At 35.8% G+C, this 22,139-nt stretch overlaps 1 protein-coding gene across 10 annotated transcripts in view; it reads right to left on the bottom strand.

Annotated features, from left to right (window-relative positions):
* NCKAP5 (NCK associated protein 5) overlaps positions 1-22,139 on the bottom strand; it is a 909,219-nt gene that overhangs the window by 752,208 nt on the left and 134,872 nt on the right. The window lies entirely within an intron of this gene.

Genomic DNA, 22,139 nt, shown 5'->3' with positions numbered 1-22,139 from the left:
TGGAAAAAAGTAAACAGTCCATTTCATGCCACACTTGCTCCACACCCGTCCTCTCTCTATCAGCCAGAATCATTCTGTTACTGTGCACAGAGATTCTGTCTGCAAATTCCATGAGATCAAACTGACAAAATCAAGCTCCATAACCAAGAGTGTTGAGCCCAAGGCCCAATGAGGGGAAACTGAAACATGAATGTTATTGTCAATATTTAAGTTAAAAATACTTAATTTAAACATGTTTGAGGAACATTATAAGATATATTGCCTTTGGGACAGGTTGATTCAAAATGAATCGTGGATGATATCATTATTGTCAATTTGAACACCCACTGCATTCTACCATACAAGATATAGTTAATCCCTGTACTCCCCCGAAATCACTGGTCCTAGAATTATTAAGTGTTCCGGTTAGTGAAGATGTATCACATGTATTAAGCACAATAAAAGAAATAGAGTGGAGCCCAGGCTTTCCAGGTGACTTTAGACAAGTCATTGAGCCTCTTTAAAATTCATGTCTCAACTGCAAAAAAAGATAACAATGGCAATCAAATGATGTATGTAAAAATGGTTTAAAGGCAATAAATTGCAACTTATATGTATATAAGTTACAATTATATGCAGATTACATTAAAACCCAGTTAACCATAAATACTGGTCAACAGAATTTAATGCCCAATGATTCAGAAGGCACTCTGAGGTACAGAGATGCTCATAATCCACACAAAACACATGGCCATTGTGCCACCGATATGGAAGGGGTGAACTTCATAAAATGCTATACCAATTAGTTTTTAATGAAATTGAAAAAAATATTGTTCACAATTCTCTCAATGGCTCCAAATCTGATGAGAATGCAACAGACTCAACTTCACGGCCTACAACATGTGGTCTCTTTCTCCTGGTTTCCTCCACCAAGAAGAGAGCTGAGACAGCTGTGCTCCAGACAGAGTCTGCCTAAATCATAGTCAACTGTAGGAAACTGATGGATTCCTTTCCAGCCACAGACTTCCTCCTCCAGCTGAGTCATTCTATCTCTCATTTTCAGGAACACTAATTTTAATTCATTACTGGTCCACTCAGAAACTCTTAGAAGTCCATTCTGAATTCTGGATAAAATTCAAATTTTTCAACATTATCGTCAAGGTCAACTTCCCGCCCACCATCTCTCACAATCCCCAACACACTAGGCACATTCCTGAGGTCACACTTTTGATCATACCTCTCACCTCCATCTGGGTTATTCCTCCCCTTGCTGCAGCACCTGGCCCAGGTCCCATCTCCTTTACAAGACCTTCCTAGTCACTCCATTTGGCAATGATTTCTTTCTCTCCCAAGTTTCACAGACGTCCTTAAGGACTTAAGCTAATTAATCACCATCATCACCTAGGATGATTTTTTAAAAATAGTAAGTTCTTAATATTTGCTTTTTGGTAGGGCCCAGGAGTTAAAAACAAACTCTCAGGAGCATTTTTCAGAATAGTTAGTTCTCTACTACTGCTACCACAGGCAAAACTACTAGTCAAATGAAATTTGGTTGGGGGCTTATCTTTCCTACCTTAGCTGTTCCCACTCACTTTGCATCCCCCTTCTCATCTCAATTACCAGATGCACTGGTAGCTCAGAAAGCTTTCTGTAATGATGAATCCAGCCAGAGACACTACTCAGGCCCTAAGATTCCCACCTCCACCAAAACACATCCTCCTAAGTCTTATTCCAGAACCTTGGAGTTTGATAGGTCACAATAGTAATCCTTTGGCATTTAGCATTCATTTATTAAGTGCCTAATATGGAGGACCCAGTGCTTAGATGCTGGTGACACAGCCATATATGAGAGACCAAGTCCCTGCCTTCATGAAGTTGGTATTCTAGTAGGAGCATATAGAATATAAATAAGCAAACAAATAACTCCAAATGGTGATGGGTACCTGCTATGAAGGCAATAACCCCCATAGGCTATTTTGTCGGGTTTAGATATTGCTACTCTTTTTATTTTTTCATTTCCATTTTATGAAATATCTTTTCCCATCCCTTTACTTTCAGTCTATGTGTGTTTTTCAACCTCAAGTGCATCTCTTGCAGGCAGCATATGTAAGTGTCTTATTTTTTTAACCATTCAGCCACCCTATCTTTTGATTGGAGCACTTAATCCATTTGCGTTTAAAGAGATGTTGATAAATATATATTTATTGCTACTTTATTATTTATATTTATCTTTTCTTCTTCTTCTTCTTAAAGAAGTCCCTCTAATATATCTTGTAATACTAGTTTGGTGTTGATGAACTCCTTTAGTTTTTTCTTGTCTAGGAAGCTCTTTATCTGTCCTTTGATTCTAAATAATAGGTTTGCTAGGTACAATCATCTTGGTTGTAAGTAGGTAAGCTTCAAATAATAGTTATGTTGATTATCTCTTCTGGTAAATATGATTAAACTCATTATAGAGCAGCTCTAGTGACTGCCTTTTATGCTCCATAATAGGCTAATGGGACTCATTTCAGGAAATGGGGATACTTTTGATGGTTCACAAATAGCCTAGTCTGCTATATGGAAGGCCGACTGAAGAGCTTAACCCAGGCAACATTTTTTCATACTTTACAGGGTTATATAGGCAGAGATTCACATTCAAAACATTTAGCAACTGATACAGCACAGGTATTGACCAATCAGAAGGACATAGTCAACGGCAACCAATAGTATAGCTATAACAGTACATCCTGGTCAAACATCAGCCTAAGTGTATATACTACTCCTGCCCCCATCCCAAGAACTTGAAAATTCGTGAATTAATCATAAAACAATCAGGTAAAGAATCAAAGTAAAGTCACCCAAAAGTATCAAAGCAAGGCTACCCAAAAGAAGCAAAATGACAACCAGCACATGTCCATATGAAAAGGGGAAGGGTTCACAAAGGAAAAATCTGGAAAGCTGACACACTCCACCTCCAGCACTGTCGGCAAAGATAGTGCCCACGTTTACATTTACCCAGCAAAGACTGCAAGTCTAGAGGGAAAGTGAGTATGCCCCAATGACACTTCAGTATTACGTTAGCCATTGGTATCATCCAACAAACTCTCTTGCTTAGACACCACTGTCATTAAGCAGTGATTTTAATTGATTCACATGCAATTTTACTCATAGAAGAAGAATGTGCTGACCAGCAGAAGTAGGCAATCTTTTCGAAAGTTATATTTTTAGTACAAATTTGCAATTTGACATCTGAATCTTTATACTTTTTATATATTTGCTTAGTATATTAGTCGGCTTATGCTGCCATAATAGAATACCACAGACTAGATGGCTTAAACAACAGAAATTTATTTTCTCACACTTCTGGAGTCTAGATGTTCAAGCAAGGTGCCTGCAAGGTTGGTCTCTAGTGAAGCATCTCTCCTTAGCTTGCGTGTGGTCACCTTTTCTCTGGGTCCTCACATGGCCTTTTCCTTAGCAGGCATGCTGCTGGTGTCTTTTCCTTTCCTACAAGGACATCAGTCCTATTGAATGAGGTCCCCACTCTTAAGACTTTATTTAACCTTAATCACCTCCAAAAAGGCCCTAACACCAAATATAGTCACATTGGGGGTTAGAGCTTCAACATACAAATTTTCAGGGGGTATACTTCAGCCCATAAAAGAGTTTCAGTCAGATCTCAAAGTGCGATTACATTTTAGTGTACTAATCATCAAATTTCAGAGTCTAAAAAACAAAGAGAAAACTCAGGGAGAGAGAAAACTCTCTCCCTGCTAGTTATTTGACTTTTAGATTTTACCGTCACCATGCACCCCACCTTGTCCTGCTATACTCTTCTCTATGTTGCAGGTCTAAAGGTGCAAGCTACATTATCAAGACTCCTTAGTTGGCTAGACCAGTTGGATTTTGCCAACAGGAGGCAGTAAGATATCAGAAGGCAACAGGGAATCAGAAGCCATTGTCCATTCAGCTCCAGATGAGCAGAATCAACTGCAGGCTCCAGTGACTTCCCTGATTCCTCCAACAGCTAAGCATGAGAAAGAGCGGTCCCAGTTTCCCAGGCTTTGCGCATCACCACCTATACCTTTTGCTCCTCCAGCCCTCCTAACAGCTTCATAACAAATTCCATTAATTAAATCCCTCTCTGCTCAAAATATCTAAAGCAGTTTCTCTTTCTCTTTTCCAGGCTTGACAATGATTAATGAACCTCATAGAGGTACCTTTGGACAGGCAGCCAGCCTTCCTTGGGCAACTCCTGACTTCCTTCTTGTGAGCCTCCTGAAATAACAGCATGGAATTAAAAATCCTCTCAGACACAAAGTTCCTCGAGCAGGGACAGTACTTTATGTTCCATGTTCTCCTAGGTAGTATAATGCCTTATGTATAGCAACATGGCAGATGCTCAATGAGCATTTGTTGTTTACATGGTTCAATGATTGAATAAATGAGTGAATGTCTACAGTTATGTTTGTGAACATGTAAAGAGCAAGGCAGAAATGTAACATTCCTAAAGCAAAGAAATGCTATATGCATTTATAACATTGAAATTATGTTTTTAGCTAAACACACAGACATACCCAAGCCTCAAAGAAAATATTTTACCATAGTTTTAAAACTATTATCAACCTAAAAATTATTGCTTAGGCCTTGCCTGTACTAACAAAATACCATAAGTTCATGTCTTGTCTATGGCTTCTCAAAACTCTAGTTATAAAGAACATATATCTACTTCCAAGTGATGGGTTTAAAGCCTCTCCCTCCCTGCACAGGGAGGAAAATGGTCCAAGAGATGAAGGAAGACAGGTTATTCTGCATCTTTTTTTGACTGATGTTCATTCATACTGATGTTTTCTCTCTCTTACATTCATTTCTCTCTGGCTGATGAAAATACTATTTATTAGTATCTGCAGAAATCTGAGTTGGCCTTAATAAACTCTCTTTAGTTTTCCTCACAGATAGTAATGGCCTTCAGACAGACTCTTTAATAGTAACAGACTATATAATTTTCAAGGGACAATAACCAAACAACAACTTTTAATAAAATCTCAAAGGCACATTTCCTCACATGCATAGTGACACACATGCAGACAAACACTCTCATGCACACTCACATCTGCACACTTACCCATAAACTCTCATACATTCATAAACATCCTAAAAATAGTTTTCTTTCTCCTGCTTTTCCACTCTGCAACGCTGCTTTCAAACTTGAATAGTAGTGCCAGGAAAAAAATGGAGATAAATGGTAGAGCCAAAAGACGTTGGCAGTTTGGCTCCCGGCCCTCTTTGCCATGTAGATTTGAGCATGTTCCATAACATCTATGAGTTTACATTTCCTAATGTGTTCTCACCAGGTTATTGTGAATTTCCAATGTGATAATGTATGAAAAAGCCTTTCCACATCTAGATTCAAGGTATTTTTTTAGTCAGCTTCATTAAGCAACAAACAATGTAAGATATCATTGTTTACAGCCTCATAAACATCCAGAGTACAGAGACGGTCTCAATTTCCTTGGCATACCCTCTGCAGCACCCAGAATACTGGCTCTTACAAATCCAACAAAGAATAATTTCAGAATTGAATATGTCAAAGACAAATCAAAAGGGTAGCGAGTTTCCTATCCCTTACAAGACAGCTCAAGAGATCTCCACCTTAGCCGCTCCTTAGAATCACCTAGGAGCTATATACCTAGATACCAATACACCGATGACCAGGCCTTATTGCAGACCACTAGAATCTCTAGAGACGTGGGCCCCCAGGAACCAGAGTATGGTGACAGAAGCCAGGGTTGACAACCACTGGTTAGACCAATGGTTCTCAAACTTCGCTGCATATTAGTCACCTAAGGAGTCACCAAGGCCCATCCCCATGCCAAATAAATCAGGATCACTAGGGGTGGGACCCAGTCATCATTATTTTAAGATCTCTCAATGACTCCGACATGGAGCCAACTGAGCACCAGTTTGAGACGGGAAGGTATGGCCTCTTTCCTCGATCTCCTTCCCTTTCTCAAAGGCTGAGGGACATGCAGCTGTTGGCAGAAGAAACTACCTTCCTTTAACAACTGTAACCAGCAATTTTTAATCTACAAACTCTTATCCCAAAGAAGAGACATGTTAAATACAAACAATCTGGATCAGCACCTTCCTATCCCACACTCTCAGGCTAATAGTCCTCCTTAAATTGATCTTTTGCTTTGTGCAGAAACCGATGTTGACTAAAGATAGAAATATCACATCTAGATTCCAAGTAATGCAGAAATATGTTAGAAACTCAGAGCAAGGTAATCACTTAGAGAATGAGGGAACAAATTTCCAGTACCAAGGATAAGAACGGCAGAAAACTGTGGATCAAATGCTTCCAAACCCACACCTTCCTTTCTCCCCACAGCTCTCTACTGGGAGCGCCTTGCTTTCATTTCAAAGTGCAAAGAGCAGGAAAGGAAAAAAAGAAATTACAAATATGTAAGATTTGCCTGTAACTACACCAAACAAAATGTTTGGAACTCCTGTCGGCTTTGTATTGAATTTTTTTCCTCCCGATACATTAAGCCCACATAAAGGACAGCAGATGGCTTGTCGTATACTTTAAACATATACACACATTTTTCTTTTGGAAGATACATTGGCTTAATAACTTTCTGCTATTGACACATCCAATCATGGGGTATATGGGTGAAGGTGTATGTATACGCACACATTTGCATGTGTATATATGTCAGTGTGTATGTGATTGAGTGTGTGTGAGAGTGCATGCGTGTGTGTGTACGCATGCACTCTGACTAAACAGAAAACCGCTGTCTCCATTCCGGGCATGAGTATAAAAAAATAACAAATTATGGGATTTTCAACCATAAGTTGTCTATTTAAATCCTAATAGCACCCTGAAACTGATTTAGAAGAAAATTGAATGCTAACAGGCTTCCCAAATGTGCTGTCCGTCCTTGCCAGATAAACGAGTGGCTGGAGACACTCTCTGAGGGATGTGACAATAGTTTTTTTTCTTTGAAGTGGAGAAAAATTTTGCATGATGATGAAAACTGGTTTTAAAAAATGTTTTCATGAGCTCATGTTTATTAAACTTCTTTCCCTAGAAGCTGTTCAGTAGCTTAGAGCTGATAATTTAAATGCTGGACAGACCCCTGAGAATCACTGCCCCATGGTGCCTTCTAGGTATACGGCACTTCCAACACAGACAACTAGGGAATACGGCAAATTTGGCTAGTGTTCAACATGTAGCTTCAGTAAACTGGAACAGTTAAAGAATTCATATTAATTTGAACTGAGTTCCTTAGGAATGGAAGACAGGGAAAACTCTTGGAACCTCTAAAATGTCCAAAATTCAGTAATTTTCAATCCTTATCATTTAAACATATTTTTTACATTAAGATATAATTCACGTTTTATAAAATTCACCCTTTTAGATTGCACCCTTTCTATTATCCAACACTTACTTATTTGCTACAGAAACTGGGGATTGTGTGCCACTCCTACCATGAACACAAAGAAGTTCCCTCATCACCACTTTAGCTCCATCAAGCTTGACTATCCCATGTCACTATCATTTTGGGTAGCAGCATCCTGGACAGTTCTGAGTTCAAATTCTTCAACTGAAAGTTCTGTGCTTTGAGCAATTTAACATCTCAGCCTAATTTTCTCATGGATAAAATTAAGATAACAGCAATCATCTTGACAAGATTGCTCTGAGGATTAAAATGATGCCTGTGTTAGAATACCAGAGAAGATAATCAATAACCATTAAATATAATTCAACAGAATTCCTTTCCTTTAGAATTCAGTAACATTTATTCGATTTACTTTGTTCCAGGCCCTGCATTAGGCACGCACGACCGAGAGAGAGAGAGAGAGAGAGAGAGAGAGAAAGTAAAATTCTTTAAATTTAAAGAAAATTTAAGGAAGTAAAGATTTATATATTTGTAGTAAAAAAAAAAAGGTAGGAAAATGTGAATAAATGAATGAAGGATTTTAGTATAAAGAAAATTCACTTTCCATTTGGATAATCATGGAAAACTTGCCTATACTGTCATTCAAAGTATTTCCAGCTGATTTCCAGACACAAACTATTGTTACATTATTACAGTGTATGAACTAAAAGTGAAGAGACAGAATGGCAGGGGTTTGGACCAGGATAAGCATTTCTGCTCTGGCTGCTCTTCTCGAACCATCTGTTCTTTCTCTCCCAGTCTTTCTTTGTAAAGATTTTCCCCACTGTTTAGTTTCCTGCTCTGCCTCTTCTCCATTTATCACTTTAGAAAGGTTTCTAGTTCATTACATGAAATGTCTACATGTTGCCCACAAACTCTTAAGGGGAAAGTCAGTGTAGAAATGAAACAGATAAATAACTTTAAAAATAAATAAATAAGTTAAATAAATAAATAAACAATTGCACGTAACCCCAGTAGATTGGAAGAATATTTAGATAAGTGACTAGGGAAAAGAATTTTTACACTGTGTCATCTGCTAACGCTAATGAGTTAATTAAATTAGAAAAATTCCACTGCCAAAAGCAAAAACATCCAAATACGTGGGATGCTGGGGGAAATATAGTCCATGGCACTAAAAGCATTCTGTTCAAGCTTTTTTTTCCTTTGAGAAGGCAGTAGAGAGCTGCACTTAAAAAACCATCCAATTTCAAGAGCATATTTTCCATCTGGGGCTAGTTGGGTAGAGCGCGCTCTAAACTCTGCAAATCCTACTGAGAGGCAACATGACTTGTTAAGAAAACAGTTTGTGAAAAACAATGTTTTGTGAAGATCCAGCAAAAGGTTTAACTGTGATGTCCCTATACATTGCTGAATTCATTATTTTCCACTAAACGCTTTTGCGCACAAGTGCAAAACCAAAAGATTCAGGAAATACAGTAAAATAAGTTGAAAGCCAATACATTTTTGCTAAGGCTTTAGCTAATAATCAGAATATTTCCAGCTACCTGGAATCTTTTTTCACTTTAAGAGGTTATTCACTTTTCTTTTGTAGTCATCTCCTTCCACACACAACTCTCTTGCCCCAAATAATCCTGATGTGAAAAAAAAAAAAAGTGCCAAAAGCCTAGTAAATAAAGATTATGGGATTAAGCCTTAAAAACTCATTAAGATGCTAAAAATATTAATAATTCTTAATAAACCATTAGATGTAAAATAAGACATTAAAGATGTCCTATGTAATAACAGCTGTCGAAATGTACGAGAAAATTCTCGAAGATGTTTATCTTCTTCTATTCAGTGTTCAATTAACTGGAGAGTGTTATTCACTTGTGGAGAGGGGTGAGCTAAAATTTCTTTGAAAGATAAAACAGTCAATGACCACCGACTCAAAATGATAGCTAGAAAAAGTTTAAGTTTTATATGCGTGTATGTGTATATGTTTATGTGCTATATACATATCTATACCTACACACACATATATATTTACATACCTATGCAATGTATATGATCATTTTCTCTCTTTTCATCATTATTTCTCCCTGGATATAGGCAACAATAATCAAAACTTCTGTTTGGGCTTTTTTCTTCATGTGATGGGTCGTTTCTTTTTACTCGCACTTCGAAGGTTCAGGAATAAGTGTTCTATGGATAGTTGGATAAACCAGTGCTTCTCAAATTCATGAACAGGAATCATTGGCAGATCTCATTAAAATGCAGATTTTAATTCAGCAGCTAAGTAATAAAACCTGAGGTTCAGTATTTCTAATATACTGATGCTTCTGGTCTGTGAATTGTACTTCGATAGCAAAGGATCTGAAACTTAAAACAGAGAACTTCTCTGTCTAATGTAAGAGTGAAATTCCAAGAACTTTCTCATAAAGTTATGTTCATCTACCTAGATGTTATGACTCAGTTCTTGACACATTCTAAGATATATTATGGGCTAGAGTTTAAATCATATAAAATTCTTGTGGTAATCTCTACTTGGGACATTTAGGACCACAGATCCTGAGGATTTAAGGGTTTCCTCCAGGTCTCCTCTTCCCCGACCCACCAATAACAGTCATTGCCTCTAAAATAAACATAATAAATGGTTTCTGCTTGACTCTGCCAGTGACAGAAGCTCACATTGCCTCACACAGCGTTCACATTTGGGGTATTCAACGGTTAGAAAGCTTCAGTTTGTCTCTTGAATTCTCACCCACTGGCCACAGCTCTATTCCCTAGAGAAGGGGTCCCTAACCCTCAGGCTGCAGCTGGTACCAGTCCATGGCCTGTTAGGAACTGGGCCACACAGCAAGAGGTGAGTGATGGGCCAGCCAGAGAAGCTTTGTCTGTATTTGCGAGCTCCCCAGCACTAGCATCACCGCCTTGATTCCACCCCAGATCATCAGGCATTAGATTCTCACAGGAGCACCGGTCCCTGGTGCTGAAAAGTTTGGGGACCACTGCCCCAGAGCAAATTAAGTTTTCTCTTCGTCAAGCAAAATATCTCATTTCTTCAACATTTTCACTTGTGAGAAAGTCTCCACAGCCCTCACCTTCTTTGGCACTAAGAAACTTCCTAGAATTTGATGACAATCTATGAAATAGCATCTTTGATTCTTTTTTAAAAAATTACGTCATAATACATATATGTATTCTCTTTGCAAAAACTTTGAGCAGTAAAAATTGTACATAGATTATAATGTGAAAATTATATTCACTCTCCTCCTTGTTCCTTCTCTCCCCAGAGGTAATCACTTTTAATAGTTGTTTCTATTTGTTTATTTGCAGAAATATGTAAATAAATTTTTTCATTCTAAATAACTGGTATCATCTATTATTCTGTGATGACATTTTTCACTTGATATATTCAATACACATTGGCCTAATTCATTTTTTACAACATCATGTTATTCTACAGAAAGAATTTATAATCTATATTCTATCGAAAGAATAGGAATTTAAATTAGCATGGTATTTTCTGATTCTAGACAGTGTTGCCATGAGCACTATACACTCATGCAACTTTTGTGCTGTGAAAGTTTCTATACATAGACTTCTAAAGGTGGAATTACAGTGTAAACTTTTTAATTTCGATAGAAATTGTCTGTCTTTGGAAACATTTTAAGAATGTACACTAGCAGTTTATGAGCCTACATATTTTGCACATGGCTGTAACTGCTGAATAGAATTAATGTTAAAACTTTTTCGAATTGGTTGGTAAAGGAAAAAAAGATCCTATTGTTTTAATTTACATCATAGGCTCTATTGGTTCTTCACTTTGTTCATCATGTTATAGACAATGTATCAATCTTTTCCTTTATACTTTTTAAATTAAAAGAATATTTCCCCTTACATTCTCTTAATATTTTAATTCTGTGATTGAAGTTTATCCCACTGATTTGAAATGCTCCATAATAATAACAAAGTTCAAATGTGCATGGTTGTTTTCCTTGACTCTTAAAAAACAAAACAAAAAAAAAACACGGATTTATTTGCCTATCTTTGCACCAATACCACAGTGCTTTAATTATGAAGTTTAGTAAATTTTGACATTTTACAGGTCAAGTCTCCCTTGTCATTGTTCTGTTTGGAATTTTTCTTGACTATTTGTGCTCATTTTTGTCTTTCAGTTGAACTCTAGAATCAGCTCATTCTGTTCCAGAAAAAGTACCATATAGATTTTTCTGGATTGAACTTTGCAGATTATTTAGAAGAGAATTTACATCATTATTTTTCAGTCTTCCTCTTCGATGATGTGAAATGTGTGGTAGATTATTTAACAGCCGCAAATTTCTCCCATCCAAGGAAGCCCTCTCTCCCTTTTGAAATTTGCCGTCCATTTCTCTACTCCCTAAATCTGGAATAGTTTATAGTTCTTTTGACTAAGAGAATGTGGCAAAATGATACTGAGGTCTGATGATAGACTTTTAAGAGGACTTGAAATTTCTGTCTTCTCTCTTGGAAGAGACCACCATACTATACAGAAGCCCAGTCTAGCCCAGTGAGGGAGAAGGACTGAAGTGCTCTATTTGACAGCCACACCAACTGCCAGATAACTGGGTGAAGCGACCTTAGACCTCCCAGCTCTAGTCAAGCCTTCAGAGGACCACAGTTATATGAAACTAAAAGAAGCAGATTACCAGTTCATGTGATCACAAGAAAAAAATAATGAGTCACTAACATTTCGAGTAACCAAATATTGGAATAGTTTGTTATTCAACAATAGATCATTTAAATAGACTATCTCTCCGTTAATCTAGGTCATGGTTCATGTCCTTCAAGAAAGTGGTGTAACTTTCATTAAATAGTCTTTGGGCATACCTTCTTTAAATCCTAGGTATTTATGTTTTTGTTGCTCTTGAGATTAAATAATATTTTTTAATTACATTTTCTAATTGGTTATAGGTAATACAGAAAAAAACTATTGGTCAATAAACTTTGCCTTTTTTTGAGTTCTCTTGCTAGTTCTAAATATGCTTATTTTTATTATGTTGGATTTTCTAGATAGAAAATAACATTTTTGACTCTTTCCAATATTTACAGCTCTTATTTCTTTCTCTGGTCACATTGCATTAGCTAGGAGAGCAAATTGATGTAGGTACTTTTGTTCCTTACTTCAGAGGAATTAATTCTAACTTTTTTCCTGAAAATGAAATTATTTGGTTTCTTTTTAGCTACCAATTATCAGATTAAGGAAACTTCTAAATTTCCTGGATCCCTATAATGCTTTAAAATATTTTATTTTTAAATTCTAACTAAAAAATAAACATACCAAAAATAAGGTAACAACCATTCATATACCCACTAACCAGATTTAACCAAGTTAATTTTTGCCATATGTGTTTTAATCTTTTCTTTATTCTTCCTTTTTTCCCTCCCTTCCTTCCAAGAAATAAAGCATTATAGATATAATTATGGCCCCATTAACCATTGTTCTGTAATGGTGAAGAATCCTGGCTATGTATGAATTATATTTTTACTATGTTTGTATGTACCAAGAATGATATACAGTATTGTTTGATGTGCATTTTTTAAGTTGACACACGGTATCATGTTTCTGGTATTCAGTTGTGGCTTTTTTTTTTCATGTAACATTACTGTATTTTTCCCCACTTAATATTGTGGCATCAAGGTTTATGTGTTGATAAAAGGTGTTCTCATTCATTTTAAATATTTTAAGAATCCTATTCAATAGATTTATGACAGTCTATCTACCTAATTTCTGCAAAATAGATATTTAGGTTGTTTCCAATGCTTTGACACTCACATAACAAACAATGCTGCTACGAATATTCTTGTTCATACATCTTTTTGAACAAAGGCAAAAAAATTCTCATACTGAGAACTCTCTGGGTTATTCCTTACACAAGTGTTCAGTTTATCAGGCAGTGTTAAATTGCTCTCTCAAAATGGTTGTACTGTAGCAATTTATTCTTGTATCAGACATATACTATATATCTATTTATGTAGGGCCACAAACCACTGTGATCTCTAAGGTTTTGTCCCAAAAGCCAATTTTTGTCACCATTGAGAAGATTTCTATATAAAGATTTAAAATACTTTCAGATTCCTCAATTTTCTCTTTTGGGAAATTTGAGTTGATTTTCTTACATAATCAGCAAGGTTTATGATACTTTTGACTAATAGAAGGGAGGCATAGTGATGGTGAGTTCTGGATTATTTCACTAGGTGCACAGTCATTTGACAAAGTGCCTTACTAGGAAAATTGGGGGGTGAGGTGGGGGGGGGCGGAAAGAGGAACTGGGCAAAGTCAACAGCTGCAAACCCAACAAGATAGTAAGTCAGGAAGGTAGCATAAATGAGGGAAGCTGGCCACAGAGGAACTGCATCCACCTAGAAGCATGCATCCTGTCCGAAGAGGGCAGCTGGCACTCAGCTGCAGCCAAACCGCCGTGCAGGCATGAAGGTCTATCTTACCAAACCCTTCAATTTTTCAAGAGGAGCCAGAAATTCATATATTTATGTAAAATTTCTCAATTTTTAAAGATTGCTTAGGTTTTTAAAATCTATTTCAGAAACCAAATAAAACTCATTTATGAGAAGTATGCAACCTACAAATTTGCAAACTTTGGCTACATAAGTTCTCACAAATCTTCCTCCTCCTCTAAAATTTGATAATTACTTTTTAAATTTTCAATTAATGTAAAACTCCAAGAAGATTGCAGTCTTAAATATTAACATACACGGAAAAAAAAAAAAAACTAAGCAATGGGGGTTTGGTGATTTAACATCCCATTACTTGCCTATGCAAATGAAGAAACTCAAATTTTCTTTTTAAAGGTAATTTATTCTTTTTTTATACGAAGTCAAAATATGGAAGGAATTATCATTAAGTTATAAAATAAGTTCTGAAAGTGTAAAGGTTTATCTCTTTATTTTAAAATTAAAATATTACTTGGGTTACTAAATAATTTTTAGATATTCATGTATGTATGTCATTATAGCACAGAGATAAAAAGTCTCTCCAACAAAGACAATTTCATATATATATATTTTTTTAGTTTAACAGGTTGTCTGATGTATATGTGTGTATACTTCTGGAGATTTTGTTTGTCTTTGTGTTTTTGCTTCGTTGCTAGTTTAGGTATTTCTGACTCATCCACACACAAAAATAATTAAAGTCGCAAGTGACTATTTTGATAGGTCACAGTAATTACCTGATTTATGACCACATCTACATTTCATATTTTGCTCTGTAGATGGTTTCTGTGGGGTTTAGCAAATATTAATATATTTTGAAAGCCTAAATGTAGGGTTTGTATATTGGGTTCTGTTAGTAACTATATATATATATATCTTCGGACAAATTATTTCATTTTTCTGGTCTTCAATTTCCTCATATTACATGTAAGAAGAATGAACTAAGGTCTAGGGTCTCTTTTGGCCCTAAAATATTTTGATCTATAAAACAAGTTAAAGGGATTAAAATCTTTGGTTTTAAATTCATTGCATTTTTTAACTTACAGTTTTATTGAGATATAATTCACTTATCATAATATTGACCTGTTTAAAGTACGTGGCTCAGTAATTTTTAGTAAATTGTACAGAGCCATGTAATCATCGCCACTCTCTATAGTACTTTTAAAACACTTTCAACACTCCAGAAAGAAACCCCGTACTTTTAAAACACTTTCAACACTCCAGAAAGAAACCCCATACACATGATAATCCTTCCCCAGGCCCTCCACCATACCCAGAGAGCAGCATTCTGCATTCTGTCTCCATTAATTTTATTTGTGGACATTTTACATAAATCAAACCATGATGAGTAGTTTTTGTGGCTGATTTCTTTCACTTATCCACAACATTTACAAGAATCATCCATGTCATAGCATTTATCAGTATGTCATTTCTTTTTATGGTTGAGTAATATTCCATTCCAGGAAATATCATATTTTATCGATTTATCAGTTATTAGACATTTGGATTGTTTCCACGTTTTTGCTATGGAAATCATATACAATTTTCTGTATAGACATATATTTTCATTTCTCTTGGGTATAGATCTAGAAGTAGAATTGCTGAGTCAAATGGAAATTCTTAGTTTAGCAGCTTGAGGAACTGCCATACAGTTTTCTAAAGTGGCTATACCACTTCACATTCTCACCAGGAATGTATTAGCATCACAATTTTTCCACACTTTTGCCAACATTATAGCCAATCTAATGGATATAATGGATATCTCAGTGTAGTTTGATTTGCATTTCCCTAATGACTAAAAATGCTGAACTTTCTTTTTTATGTGTTTATTAGCTATTTGTATATCTTCTTCGAAGAAATATCCATTATTTTGGTGATTTGCCTTTTCATTATTTCATTGTAAGAGTTCTTTATATATTCTGGATACAAGTCATTTTTCAGATATACTATCATCAAATATTTTCTCCCATTCTGTCAGTTATCTTCATTTTCATTAGAACTTCCTTTAATATACAAATATACATTTTTATTTTACTGAAGTCCACATTATCTATTTTTATTGTTGTTGCTCATGCTTTTAGTATCGTATGGAAGAAACTACTGTCTATTTCAAAGTAAAAATTTACTCCTATTATAGGAGTTTTATAATTTTAGCTCTTACACTCAATTCTATGATTTATTTTGAGTTAACTTTTGCATATGATGTAAATTAGGGGTCTAAATTTATCCTTTTGGATATCCAGTTGTCCTAGGACTATTTTTTGAAAAAACACTTCCTTCCCCCACAAAATTGTCTTGGCACCCTTGTCAAAAATAATTTGACCATAGTATGAGTTTATTTCTGCACTCTCAATTCTATTAATTTGATGTTTATGTCTAGCCTTATGACGGCACCATGCTATCTTAATTACTATAGCTTTGCAATAGGTTTTAAAATTGGGAGCGTGACTCTTCCAGCTTCTTCATTTTCAAGATGGTTTTGACTATTTTCCACATAAAAATACTTTGCATTTCTATATGAATTTTATGATCAGCTTAGAATTTCTACAAAAAGCCAGCTGGGATTTTGATAGAAATCGAGTCTGTAGATCAATTTGTGGAATATTGCTACCTTGATAATGCTATCTTCTGATTCATAAAAATGGGGTACCTTCCCGCTTATTTAAATCTTAATTTCTTTTAATAATGTTTTGTAGTTTTTATGTACAACTCTCACACTTTGCTAAATTTATTTCTAAGTGTTATATTCTTCAAGTTGCTATTATAAGTGTGATTTATTTCTTCATTATGATTTTGCATGGCTCATTGCACTGTCTCTCTTAAGCTTCAGAATGAAAAACTAAATTACACTTCATTTTAACATTTTTTTGTAATTGATTTAAATGATAGACTCATTTTTATTTTAGTTCTAAATAATATATTTTCATTTTATTTTTAAATTTTATTTTTATTAAGTCATGAAAAGACTCATAAAGGTTATATACAGTATATTGGAATTGAAGTTAAACTGAATGCCTAATCTACCCAATCAAATCACTTAGAATAAATTGCAGTATACTTCCATCATCTTTTACTAGCACTCATTGAACATTAACTGAATGTATAACTAACATTGTCTTACTAGCCCACCTTTGTTTAAAACGCATTCATCCCTATGTAACTAGCAAACTGAATTTAACTCCCATGACCTCAGAAAAAGAGACTAAAAACATAAATGCCCTCATCATTTAAAGCTTGTTGCTTTGATTAAATATTTGCATTTTTTTTTCTATTAAAGGAAGTATTTCTTTTAACTTCCAAAGGAAAGAAAAAAAGCACCAGAAACCTGAATTTCCATTTTACTTTGGAGGGACTCCACTCAAACCATTCTAAAACTGCCACTGTACCATTGCGTTTTTAAATTATGCTAATATTGTTGAAGGTATAAAATGGAATTATGTGTCTTGGAAGAGAAATAAAATAAATTCTGTCTACTGTGTTTTTTCCTGGCAAATATACCATGTATTTAAATAGAAAGTCATATTAGGTCAGTGGCTCTTGAAAACTTTGAGGATCAGAGGAAGTCAAATACCCAACAGTGTGGAAAAATACAAACATCTGACATACAAATTAAACATTTTTGTGCACAATTTTAAGAATTCATGATTAATCTGGAGTCCAATCATGGATAAATGGACCTCAAAGTAAGAATCTTCACACAAATAATAGTTGAAAAAGATATGTAACTGTCACAGGTAAATTTCAAGGAATATATAAACAAGATAAACATCTCTATGAACCAGGAACTGAGCTCAGAAAAGAAAGAGGTTATTGAGGTTCTGGGCCTACTGAGTTCTGGCTCTAGAGACACACAAAATTGGGAAACAGCTTGACACCTAATACGTATTAAGTATTAAAAGCTTTCCATGAGTGTTTGAAGACAAAAGACAGCAGGCTCTCTTCATGAAAACATACTAAGGAAAAAGGTCTCTCGATCTTGAAAAAAAGCATGGTAAAAACTAATAGCTGCCTGAGGCTACAGCTCAGATAGAATGCTGATGTGCACAGCAAAAGGAAAGATGGTCTCAAAGACAGAACTTGAACTAAGTCATTGGCTAGCTCACCTTCATCTGAGATGTGCTCAATTTTATATTACAATATAGATGCAATAGGTCACTCATATAAAACCTAGTCTGGACTGGGTGTCTGCTAAGCATTCTGGAGGCATCCATAAATCCTCTAGATAAAGGACAGTGTAAGAGAAAAGGGGGAAAAATCCTCATCCAATATGAAACGGAAATTTTAAAGCATATGAAAATTAATACTAAGAAGAGTCCAATTAAAAATGAAAAGAATTCACTGTCAAAGAAATAAAAACAAATAAAAATTGACATCAAAAGAATATGACCAACGGGTACATGAAAAGGTGCTCAACATTATTAATTATCAGGGAAATGCAAATTTAAACCACAATGAAATGTCACCTCACACCTGCTAAGATAGCTATTATCAAAATGCCAAAAGATAAGTGTTGGCAAGGAAGAAAAGGGAATCTCTGTGCCATGTTGGTGGGAAAATAAGTTGGTACAGCCATTATGGAAACATTATGGACGTTCTTCAAAAAATTAAAAATAGGACAATATATGATGCAGTTATCCTACTTCTGGATATATGTTCAAAGGAAATAAAATCAGAATCTCAAAGAAATAGCTGCATTTCCAAGTTCACTGCATCATTATTCACAATAGCCAAAATGTAAAAACAACCTAAGTATTCACTGAAGAATGAATTGATAAAGAAAATGTAGTATGTGTGTTTCTCTCTCATACACACAAGTATTATTCAGCCTTTAACAGTAAGGAGATTCTGTCATTTGCAACAACATAAATGAACCTGGAGGAAAGGTTACGCTAAGTGAAATAAACCAGACTCAGAAAGATAAATATTTCATGATTTCACTTAGATGTGGAATCTAAAAAAGTCAAACTCATAGAAGGAGAGAGCAGAATGGTGGCACCCAGGGGGTAGAGTACATGTTGGTCAAAGGGTATAAAGGCTCCGTTACAGTATGGCAAAGTTCTGCAGACCTAATATACAGCATGATGACTTCTTTTATGTTACCTTTGGTACTTCAGATTACTTATCTGGAAAAAATAAATCCCTTTCTCATAATCCCCTGAAATAGTCCCTCAGAATCTCTCCTTATTAAAATATATATAAATGAATATACATGTATATACACATGCACGTATTTTGATATTTTTTTAAAATTAATACATGAATATATTAGCAAAGTAAAAATTTAAATTACATTGAAACCTATATGGAAAACAGCAAAACTTTTTCCTATTCACAAATTTCCAATTATATCCTCCCTAATAAGAAAAAAAACTAGTAATAATTTGTTATATTTCTAGAACTTTTTCTGGCCAATTACCTACCTACCTACCTACCTACATACATACATACATAAACTTTTTGAAACTTTATATAAAATATAAAAATTTATATATTTTTTTTGACAACTCAAAGTTTTTTGTTTTTTGTTTGGTTTTTTTTTTACTTAATAATATCAAAGAGGTCTTTCTGTGTGAGAGTACGAATAGTTCTTCTTTGTTCTTTTCATGGCTACATGGGTGCCATAGTGTGAACACTGCATTATCTGTTTGACTCTTCCCTATTGATGGACATTTAGATGTAAATATTTATCACTATTATAAATGATGCCACAATGTATATTCTGATACATACCTCTTTGCACATATAGATAAACTGTTTTTAAGGATAAATAGCTAACAATCCCCTTTACTTTTGAATACATCCAAATTTCTATTAATCTAATTCACTGACTCCTTCTTACTGTGTTTCAATGATGTTTCTATTTTCAGTCTCAAAAGGCAGAAAACGATGCCTACAGGTTCCCAGAACTATAATGATCAGCCATCATAATCAAATTCACATCTCACTTAAATTCACATCTCTTCCTATACAATAATTGACTTTCAAGTGACTTTATGTTACTAACCCAGAACTCCATGCCCACATTCTTCAGTGCTGTTCTAATCACAACCGCACCTTAACGGTAATTCTCAATAGTTTGGAAAATCAGATGAAGGATACACAAGAAGGCAGAACTTCCTAGATCCCTGGGCAACAAAGGCTCATGAAAAGTCCTTATCAGGTCTCAGGAAGGATCCCGCCCAAAAGGAAATAGAGAAGCATGGAACCAAATATCAAGGCAACTGGTGTGGAGAATTTGAGACTAAAATCAACTCTTTATTCAGCTACTTTCCTTCATTATCTGTTACAGACTATTGAACTTTTTGCTTAAGCTATTCTTGGCAAAACCTCTGCCTATTCCTGACAGAAGTCAGTGTGGCAGGAGATACAAAAATAGCTGAGCTGGGTTGCCAGTTTGCAAGGGGGTTTCCAGGCAGGGCTCTGCGTCCAGAGCTGCTTTATCAAGGAAGCTGACCAGCATGCTCACTTCTCCACTTTCCTCCACCCATGGTCAGCGCAGATTTGATAAATCGGAGGCCAAGACAGAGGGTGAAGGCAATGATGGAAATTTTGAGGTACATATGAACTCTAAAAATATACACTGTTTCAGTTGATCTGCACCACAGTGTAGCATGTGATGGGTTGCATGGCTGCCTGTGAGCTCTGCTGTCGCACAAGGGCAGCCTCCAAATTCAATGGCTTCAGGAGCTAACACTCTAACACCTCTGCATGCTACTAGCTGCTAGATGCTATTAGCTCTGAAAATCTACATTATGAAATGTTTCCCTCAGCACTAAGTATATATCTACCACATCTAAGAAACAAAACTGAGATATTTTGAAGTTATATGTGAGAATTTTATAGCCTTTAAAGAACATAGATGGAATCATAGGGACGGAAGAGGCATATTTCAATGGTCCAAATGCTTATTTTTTTTTAAAGATTTTTAATGGCTTGAACCTAATCCCAATAATATCTGAGAAAGTGGCACAAAAACCTCTCTCGATTAAACAGAAAATAATTTTGATTTCAATAGAAAGAAAGATTAATACCACTGGTTAAAGTTCCCTGGAATTATTTTGGTTTGCTACAGCAGCAGTCCCTAAACTTTTTGGCACCAAAGACCGGCGCTCCTATGAGAATCTAATGCCTGATGATCTGAGGTGGAGCTGAGGCAGTGATGCTAGCGCTGGGGAGCAGCTGTAAATACAGAGGAAGCTTCTCTCTCTGGCCCATCATTCACCTCCTGCTATGCCCAATTCCTAACAGGCCATAGACTAGTTCCAGTCTGCGGCCCAGGGTTGGGGACCCCTGTGCTACAGTGCTAAGTTTGATTAGTTGAATTTCTAAATCTGAGGGTATATAAAATAATATTTTGTCTGAGTGAAATGACAGAAACAGAAACCCTGAAATTCAAATGCATGCACTCATTCACATATGTACACATTCCTGCATATGCACATGCACGCGCGCATGCACACACATACACGCACACACATACACACACACAGCACATTTTACCATGCCCATCTGGATCTTCAGATACATTCAAACACATTCAAAAGAAAGCCGATGGCAAAAACGTACCCCACTGAGAAGAATCTAAGTTAAAAGGGACTCATCATTGCCCAAGAGATTATATATTTTCAAAACATTAGAACAGGCTTAAAAGGAGTATTTATGAAGTAAAATGTATCAGATTTTCTACAATGACTGCCTCTGTAGAACTTCCCTAGAGGATTCTCTAACTCTGTATGATAAACCTGCTGCCCTACTCAATTATGTTCCATTTACCAAGTACAGCTTGCACTATAACATTTCACGTGATGTCACAGATGTGTGCTTTGGCATAGGGCATGGCTTTGGAAAGGGAAAGGTCAGTGCCTGATGACTGAGGGGACCCCTCCAGCCCTACATCTAGAATATGCCGGTTCATAGAACCAGGAGGCTAAAAAATATACACCTCAAGCAAAAGTCATTTCGGGCAGATGAAACACTCTGAAACAAACACAGAGTCCTCCTATTAATTCTAAAATCTTATCTATGCCTTGTGCTAGCTTGGCATACTTGAGTCTAGAAAAAAAGAGCGACTAATTGTTCAATGCTTTAAAAGACAGGAGAAGGGAGCAGGGGAAGGAGACAAGGTGGGGCGGGGAGAGAGCAAGGAACACCGCGCCAAGACAAAACCTTTTCTTATCAGTCCACCAACACGCTTTCGTTTTCTGAACACTGTTGCTATATGCTCAAATTGTGAAAGCTATGATGAGGACATGAAGAAAGTATAAGTTAGAGTCCATGATTGAGAAAGTTTTACTGTTGCCAGGG

This window comes from Rousettus aegyptiacus, unplaced genomic scaffold (assembly GCF_014176215.1).
Source record: "Rousettus aegyptiacus isolate mRouAeg1 unplaced genomic scaffold, mRouAeg1.p scaffold_m13_p_2, whole genome shotgun sequence".
Classification (NCBI taxonomy): Eukaryota; Metazoa; Chordata; class Mammalia; order Chiroptera; family Pteropodidae; genus Rousettus; species Rousettus aegyptiacus.
The sequence above is the reverse complement of the archived record's forward strand: the minus strand, read 5'-3'. Positions and strand labels throughout refer to the sequence as shown.